Consider the following 9659-nt stretch of genomic DNA (forward strand, 5'->3'; position numbering starts at 1 on the left):
GGGGAAAAGAAAATCCAAATAAAAAACAAGCCGGGAGTGGGATATGGTGAAGAACTTTCAAATTGATTGGGTGTCAAAGTATCCATTCATTGAACTAGTGGAGAAACCTTTCTGGGATTTGTTGTCTGATAGCTTACTATTGACATAATAGGGGCATGATTTATGAGTAAATTATTGGTGTAGTATGCATAATTTGTGCACTATAAAGGAATGATGGTCAAAAGGATAACAAAGTAGGATAAGAAATCTAATGGAGTCTTTTATATATCTAAAGGTAAGTAAGGCTTAATTATATGTTGCAAGAGTGTTGTTTAATGCATGGGTATTAGTGGGATGAAATCACCTTATTTTATAATATTTTTAAAACACATCTCTACTTAGATAGTAATAACAACTCCTCTATGGATTTATAAAACTCACTAATACATAGGATCCCACTAGATAAAATTATTAAATCAAGAAATTAGTGTACCTACAAAGAGTTAAATATAATTGCTCAGTGATGAGGTCCATTTCACAAGAAAAATGAGTTTGAGTTATTTTTTATCATCAAGATCATCTTGTGACATGAGAGGAGTTCATCTTGTGACATGTAGCTCATCCTTGGTGTATGAATCAATAGTTTAAGTTACTTTTGATTTTTGATCTCAAATTATAGTGCAAGAAAATATTATACACAACCAATTAACTAAATAAATTATAACCTTAATAATAAAATTAGAAAAAATAAGCTCAATTAATGAGTACCAAAGTAAGGTGTGAAAGGTTCATTTTAAATTACATAAAAGGAAGTGTCAAATTGATTAAAAAATTGTGTCTTCATCTATCAAACATACATGAAACTCATTAGTAGTATTATTGATAAACTATAGTCTTGAAATATCATCATGTAGTAATACATAGAAAACATACTTACATAAAATCTAGAGGGCTCAAAATACAATAAAAATATTAGACAATTTTTTGTGTGTTGTTTTAATATATTTGTATATTTATTTTTAAATATTATAATTTAATACTGATGACTATTGAAATTAAACATAAGGAAAATTTTTGAAGGAGTAACTCCTTGAAATTACCAAAATTGAGGTTTTTATGAATTAAAATATTGATAGGTGTAACTATTAAAGATGATTATTGATACATGTGAGCATATGAGATGCCTATAATAGTGAATCATACTAGAATTCTTAGGAACTTAAAAAAAATAAGGTATGTCATTTAGCGTATACATGATTTTTGTAGGTCTTACTTGGAAAGCTAATGTACTGAGAGAGGAGGGGTGAATCAGTACTTACAAACTTTTCTTGAAAAACAATTTTACTGATAAACATAAATTAAGTATTGATGATCTCAAAGATATATAATACTGAAACATAATCATAGAAATGACATACATCAAAATATCACTCCATAACACAAAGATTTTGGTCATGCAGAAACTCTTGGTTAGAGAGAAAAACTGCAATGGGGATGGCACCCACAACTTCACTACTGCAGTAATCAAGATTGCTCAGTTAGAGCTACATGTTTAGCCATTTCTGATAGCTTACCCTTGCTCATAGCATTCCTTGGTAATTGATAAATCAACTCGGTAACCACTTCTGTATACTCTGTCCCTTTAAACTATTCTCTGAAACCTTCTCGGTAACCTCTGATTATCTCTGTCAATCTTATTTCTTCATACTGAACTATTTCATTCCTTTGTGTCTCTTTTCTTGATTGACCTTACATATCATATATCAAATACTCAAATCATTCTATTTATATAGATCTCTAAGATGGTGATTTGTTCATGCTTCGATCATACAAACATGTTTTATTGAATGAATAAACCCAGAAATTATTTCATTGGATATTCTTCCTCAAAATCATACAAAATCTTTAAATGCAATTTCCTATGTAATAACGGTTTCATCTTCTCGAATTATGTAACACATTTCACATGTGTGTCCAGGTTCATTGAATCTAGTAACACGTTTCCAGTTGGTTCAGATTAACTCGGTATTCCTTCTTTTCTACTCGGTAGACATATGAACCTTACTCGGTAGACATTCTGTATATGTCTCGGTTCATAGCTCGGAGTATATCATCTCGGTGACTTGTCTCTCTTCTATAACCGACACTGGTCACCTTGGTGTTTACCGACTGGACTTTTCGGTAGTATTAACCAACTAGACTTTTTGGTAGTATTAACCGACTAGTGTATATAGAGTGACTTTGGGCATAAAACTAATGACAACTTAGTAAATAGCAACAATCTCCCCTTTTGACATTAGTTTGGTAAGTTTGACAAAACTCCTTTCAAAGTCATAACACAAAATCTATATACTTGCAAAATAAACTGAAATGTCAGTATATACAATGTTCAAATACATACTCCCCTTATCAATATTCTGTACATATCTTGATGTTCCATGCTCTTGATGTTCCATGCCCCCCTTGACAATTTCAACTGTACACTCAGTATATATGATAAATTATATACACTCATATACTCGGTATACTCGGTACACTCAGATATTCATGCTTGATCATGTTCGGTACACTCCCCCTTTTTGACAAACATCAAAACTAGTTACCATTTGGTGGGGGCAACTGATCAAAAATAGATTTATACTTAGTACGAGCTTCTGTAAGAGTGTTCTTAAGTGCATCCTTGACACTTTCTAGTATTATATTCTGAGCTGTAATATCAGCTGACAGTGTGATCAAACCATCTAAAGTGCTTCCCTCGACTTGAGTTGACAATTGGGTAGCTCGGTTGATCTACTCTTGAACTGATGACAAATGGGGAATAAATAATGTTTGAAGAGTCATGATATCCATCCTTATTTTATGCTCTTCATTCCGAAGTTCTAACTGTTGAGCCATAAGTGTTTGTAGCCTTTTATAAAAATTCTGAAGAGAATTTGGCTCAGTAGTCAATTTATTTGAGAGATCAGTAATCTCTTTTTCAATGACGTCGGTCTTATTCTTGATATCTTTGATGAAGAATGAAAATGTACATAACTTTTGGAATAAATAAATAATATGCTTGAGTTGAGGGGACAACTCAGCAATGAATTCAATAAGCTTTATTTTACCTATAGCAATTTCTTTCTGCACTTCTTCAATCATCTTGGCAGGTAGCTCTTTTTCCTTCAATTTGCTAAGGTATTCGGATGCTTCTACTCCAGATTCCTCCAATTGAGTGAGTAGTTCATCCAGTTGCACATGGATGACAATATCTTTATTGATGGTAGCTTCAGGTAGCATGTCAATCAATAATGTTTTGACCTTCTGAAGTACTTGGTTCTTCTGCTGAATAGCTATCTATCTTTCCTGCTTTGCTTTGGCTTTACAAAGCTCACTGAATTCTACTAGTTCTTTCCCTTTCAATTTTGTTAGGTCAACATTCAGTAGCACAATAGGCTTTGACAGATCTATTTTAAAACTGTCTTTTTGCTTTCTTCTCCTTTGATGATGATGCCTTTGCCGATTGAATGGGTACAATGGCTTTGGAGACTTGTCCTTCCTTAGTATGTTGCTCGGTAGAGGCAACACTTTTGTCAATTCCTGTAGCCTCTATTGTATCCTTTGGTGTTTCCTTTCTTGGAGTTTCAGTGGCAATTGTCTTGGTGCTTGAAGGTACTTGGGAAGTTTTCTCTCTGGTGGCTTGAGAGGTAGGTTCATCTGGTTTATCCATTTGACCCTATGTACCTTGATCTGTGTCCTAAGGTTTCTCGGCTGAAACTTGTTGGGTGATTAGAAGATAGGACTTAACCTGTTCCAAAATTGATTCACTTGACACTAGTTTGGCATAGGTGCTTCCTTCTATCATCTCTCCTTCCTGTGCTTCAGTGTCTATGACATCCTCATCTGATTGAATAGTGGAAGTAGGATCTTGCTTGGTGATGTCAACTATGTCTACTTCACCTTTTGGCTCTTTAGCCTGAATCCTGAATATCTTCTTCCATTTTTCTTTAGTTTCATTTTCAACTTCAAAATATAGTCCATTCATCATTTTTAAGGCCCTTTGTTTTACTTGAAAATTTATCTGGTAGTTTTTCAAATGATCTCTTATTTCTTCTACCGACATATCTGGAAAGAGATGTACCAAAACTCTTTCTCTATTTGTTTCTCCGAGTCCATAACATATTTCCATCTATTATCAATATGTGAGTATAATGCTTTTGGAAGAAAACCAGCCACTTCCAATGGAACTACTCAGAACTTGAGAAGTGTACAAATTACAGTCTCTTCTATTTGCCTCTTCTCTTCATCTGTTCTAGTATCATATTTTACATATCTAAATGACCCAAATCCGCCATATTCCTTCAATTTTGTACAAAAATTGTCAACACTATGTAAATCTTCCTTTGTGCTTTTTACTATCTGAAGTTTATTTACATCTTCTAACTCTGTGTCACTTGCCTTTTTATTCAAAATTAGTCTTCTAGTCTTCTTTCTATAAGTTTTTGTAACCTTAGGCATTTCTACATTCTTCTGCTTCTTACCGGGTGACGCAACAGATGGTCTAGTGTTCGGTTGCTTCACTGGCAGGGTCGGTGATACCCTGGCTGCATCCTGTTTCTTTCTTTTCAAAATTTTGCCCTTTGGCAACTCGGTGCTCAGTGTAATTGCTGCTTCTTGAGCTTCAGATTCTTCCTCGATCGAAAGTTGATCGCTATTCCTACTTGTTGGCTTAGTAGGTGTGGAGGTAGAACCTTCTCCAAACTTTTCAGTTAAATCCTTGATCATTTTGGTGGCTTTTCTGGCAGCCTTCGGTACTACACTGCTCATTTTTACTTTTTCTTTCACCTCTTCATAGGTGCCATATCTTTTCTCGGTAGCATGCCTTGGAAGTGCTAAAAAGGCATCTATCTGCTATTGAGCAATGTCAAAATCTATCTCATAACCCATAGGTGGTAAAGATTGAGTCCTGGGTTCTACTGCATTGACATAACAATAGTTTGTATCCAATTCAAAACATATAGTATCCTTGTACTTTTCCACTAGCTGAGGTGGAATCCTGTACCTACTATGCATCTTTTTCTAGAATTTGTTGAAGTAACCATCCATTATTATATTAAAATTGTCACCTAGCTGATTGATGAAATCATTTATTTGATGGGTGATAGGTCAGTGTAATTCCCAAACAATGTTACCGACAGATGGAAAGAATTTCTGATAGTAGAAGAACATACACAATAGGAGTGACCCAAACTTTAGTGTGTTATCAATATTATTCTTATTTGGTTGCCTTATTGTATTGAGATTTTCGAGAAGATTCTTCAACAACACTTCACATAAATCAATTTGCATACCCTTTTTAACAATTTTATAGGCCAAATCTATAGCTGCACATGGTACACTATTTTCTCTTGCAGACTGGAAGAAACAATAACCAATAACTATAATAGCAAAATTAAGTTCCGCATTTGTCACATTGTTCAACTTAAGACCTCTACTATTAGACTCAACACCTGTTAATGTTATCAATTCCTTCTATGAAATCATCTTATATGCTCGAGCATGGTCAAATATAGGGTATCCGGTTATCATGTGAATAATCTCCTTGGTGATCTTGAAAGGTTGATCCTCTAACCACATAAAATTGTCATGTACTTGACTCAAGACAAATTTGACCCATTGGGGTTTGAAGACTCGAGGATAGGTTAGGGCTTCGGTGCATAATTTATCATACATATCCTTAATCTTAGTATGACCTAGCTCATCAACTCTACACTTGGTATAAAATCTAACATCTTCGATCAACAGAACCCTATCCGGAATAAGAGAGAATGTAGTTTTCTCATCGGGTTCGAAAGCCACTTTGGGAGGTAAGGTGTATTTCAGTGTAGGCTTCTCAATGGTCTCTACTACAATGGGTTTCTGTACTTTGGGGGCCATTTCAAACTGAAATTCTACTTACGAAATAGCTTAGGGTTTCAAATAACCTAACAAAAAAAAGCTTCCAACTTAGTAAATACTTCGCAAATGTTCACAACTTGACTTGATTGGTTAACTACTAAAAATGCAGTTTAGATTTTGCTAAATACCTTGAATTTACTCTTGGAAATGTTTGATCGTCTTTTGATTCACTTTGCTCTACTCTGCACTTTGAAAACTGGTAAGTGAAAAATGATTGCGCTCAATGCTTTAAATACCTCCTTTTGACCTTATCAGGATTCATGTGGTTAGGTTAAATGGGCATTAAATGCACTTGGTTTCTCTTTACAGACTATCTCTCTTATAAGCTTCTACTGACTAGACAAGTTTAATACTTTTACCAACTTCTCTAGTAAATCAAAAGACTAGATAATTTTTTGAACTTGCTATTGCATCTTAGCTATTCAGATTTTGGAATTAAGTGCATGAATATATAGGAACTGTTAAGATCTAACCTTTGAGAATGCAGTCCCTCCATACCTTTATTGACTAATTCAAAGTAGATGCACCTAACTCGGTAGGTAAGATGCTTCCTTCATTGGTTGACACATTTTCCTTCTTTTTCCAAAATGTTTGTAATTTTCTTCTTATCTCCTCAGTATCTTCTCTCAGTTGGTCTCTACAGCCTTTAGCCATGTGTCCAACTTTGTGACAATGAAAACATGCCATTCCTAGATTTCTCCATGATCTCCGGTTGTGCATTCCAAACCTTATCATACAGTTTGCAGTTATATGTCCATATCTTCCATAGCATTCACACCAAATTCTTGTATTATAATCCCATGGTATTGAAGTATATTGTCGATTGAGATTTGTGTGAGTTCGGTAGCTTCTAGTGTTTTCTCGGTGTGGAGTCCACATATAGTTTTTTGGCTTAAACCAACATTTCTCGGTATTGTGTCCATATCTATTGCAACTTTTGCAAAACCCTTCGTATTTTTCCTTTTGATAATTGTTGACAGACTTTGTTCTACAATATTGCTTAGATGTGTGACCATACTTATTGCAATTGTAACAATAACCATCAAACCTAGTAACATCCAGTTGCTTACCTTTTCTGCTTCAGCAAACGTTGGCAGTATGTCCTAGTTTTCCACAGTAGTTGCAAATAGGCTTCTTGTCCTTGATGTTCTCTTTGTTTCCAGCTTGCTTTGATGATTCTCCTTTCTCGGTAGTGTTGATCCCTTTCTCAGTAGATTTGTTTCCTTTGTAACTGAGTCCTGCAGTTTTGTTGGGTGTTCTCATATTTAGTTGCTCCTCCAACATTCTTGATGATTCATTGCTTTTCCTTAGTGTTTCATTTGACTTCTTTTCTGCTTCTAGTTCATCGGTTAATCTTGATATTTCAAGTTTCAATGCTTGGTTCTCATTTTCCTTTAGAGCAGCTTCATGATGTGCATAATCCAATTGATCAGATAGATTATGTTGAACTACAGTCATCCTTGATATTTCATCATTCTTTGCAGACACCATTGCTTCTAGCTGTTATTTTTCTCCTTCTATAATTCGCTTATTATCTTCAGTTGTTCTCAATGCATCAAGATTTTTAGTCATCTGTGTGCTAAAATACTCATGTTCCCTTCTCATTGCTTTTAGTTGTTCATTAAGTGCTTTGTTCTTTTCTTTTAGTTCTGCAATCATTTCTTCAGATTCTTCTGATATGCTGTTCTCAGATGATGTCTCAATTTGTTCCACCAACTCTTGTGAGTCCTGTAAATCATTAGACAACCTTCTTCTGACTTTCAATGATCTTTGCATTTGCCTTTGCATATCTGAAATCATTTGATTAGCATGATCCAATTCTTCTTGAAGATTCACAATCCTACGAGATTGTTTATAGCCTTCCATTGATAGGATCTTTCTCTTTAGGTTGTTAGACCCTTTACCAAGAATATGGCTCTGATACCAATTGTTAGGTCTTGCTTGGAAAGCTAATGTACTGAGAGGGGAGGGGTGAATCAATACTTCAAAACTTTTCTTGAAAAACAATTTTATTGATAAGCACAAATTAAGTATTGATGATCTCAAAGATATATAATATGAAACATAATCATAGAAATGACATACATCAAAATATCACTCCATAATACAAAGATTTTGGTCACACAGAAACTCTTGGTTAGAGAGAAAAACTGCGGTGGGGATGGCACTCACAACTTCACTACTGCAGTAATCAAGATTGCTCGGTTAGAGCTACATGTTTAGCCATTTCTGATAGCTTACCCTTGCTCATAGAATTCCTCGGCAATTGATAAATCAACTTGGTAACCACTTCTATATACTCTGTCCCTTTAAACTGTTCTCTGAAACCTTCTTGATAACCTCTGATTATCTCTGTCAATCTTCTTTCTTCATACTGAACTATGTCATTCCTTTGTGTCTCTTTTCTTGATTGACCTTACATATAATATATCAAATACTCAAATCATTATGTTTATATAGATCTCTGAGATGGTGATTTGTTCATGCTTCGATCATACAAACATGTTTTATTGAATGAATAAACCTAGAAATTATTTCATTGGATATTCTTCCTCAAAATCAAACAAAATCTTTAAATGCAATTTCCTATGTAATAACGGTTTCATCTTCTCGAATTATGTAACACGTTTCACATGTGTGTCCAGGTGCATTGAATTTGGTAACACGTTTCCACTCGGTTGAGATTAACACGATATTCCTTCTTTGCTGCTCGATAGACATATGAACCTTACTCGGTAGACATTCTGTATATGTCTCAGTTCATAGCTCGGTGTATATCATCTCGGTGACTTGTCTCTCTTCTGTAACTGACACTGGTGACCTTAGTGTTTAACGATTGGACTTTTCGGTAGTATTAACCGACTAGTGTATATAGAGTGACTTTGGGCATAAAACTAATGACAACTTAGTAAATAGCAATAGATTTAAGTGTCCATACTATAGACTCTTAGTGTCTAATAATACGATTGGTTTTAGTTGTAGTGTTAGGCTTTTCTTCTAAAAATGTTTTTCTCATGTAAATTGTCATGTCACAGTATGATTTTATTTGTGTATTCTTTTCTATAATTGTTGAATCCTTTTTAGCATATACCTCCCCTTAAAGTTCATGTAGGAAGTGTTTCTACACGGTTGCTTCCTTTTAGTGATTTAATTATCAATTAAGTAGTGTATGTTGGAATTATGCCTCTAATTCACTTGACCTTTGTTCATATTGATCGGGTTAACTCTGGCTGATGAAAAAGTGTGAAGAAAATCTGTGAACTCTATTGGTATAACCTTTGCCAATGAACTCGACATATCAGAGCTTAGAGTAGCAGGTTTCAAGTCATCCCAATGACCCGACGAAGTCATCTTCAGTCATCGGGGTAACATCGGTTATCAGATGGATGAAAGGATAAAGGACTTCCAGTTTAGATCCAGATCCAACGGTCATCACTTTACCACTATAGAAAGATGCACATATGTTATTTCCTGCGACTTGGTGATCATGGTGGGGCCCGACATAAGTGAGCAGTCTAGGTGAGATAAAGGTCATGCAGATCAGAGATGATTGAATGTCGATCAAGGTTGATCCAATGGTGGTCATTATGTTGCGATGGGAAATTGCTCGTTAGTATATTCCTCGCGTTATGGCGACCAAGTGGTGGGACCTGGCAGGAGAGAGGCTAAGGCAAATTAAAGGCTGAGAAGATCGAAATGATCGGATGGCGATGGCAGAAGATCTGACGGTGGTCGCTAGGTCG

The sequence above is a fragment of the Cryptomeria japonica genome, chromosome 8, assembly GCF_030272615.1.
Source record: "Cryptomeria japonica chromosome 8, Sugi_1.0, whole genome shotgun sequence".
Classification (NCBI taxonomy): Eukaryota; Viridiplantae; Streptophyta; class Pinopsida; order Cupressales; family Cupressaceae; genus Cryptomeria; species Cryptomeria japonica.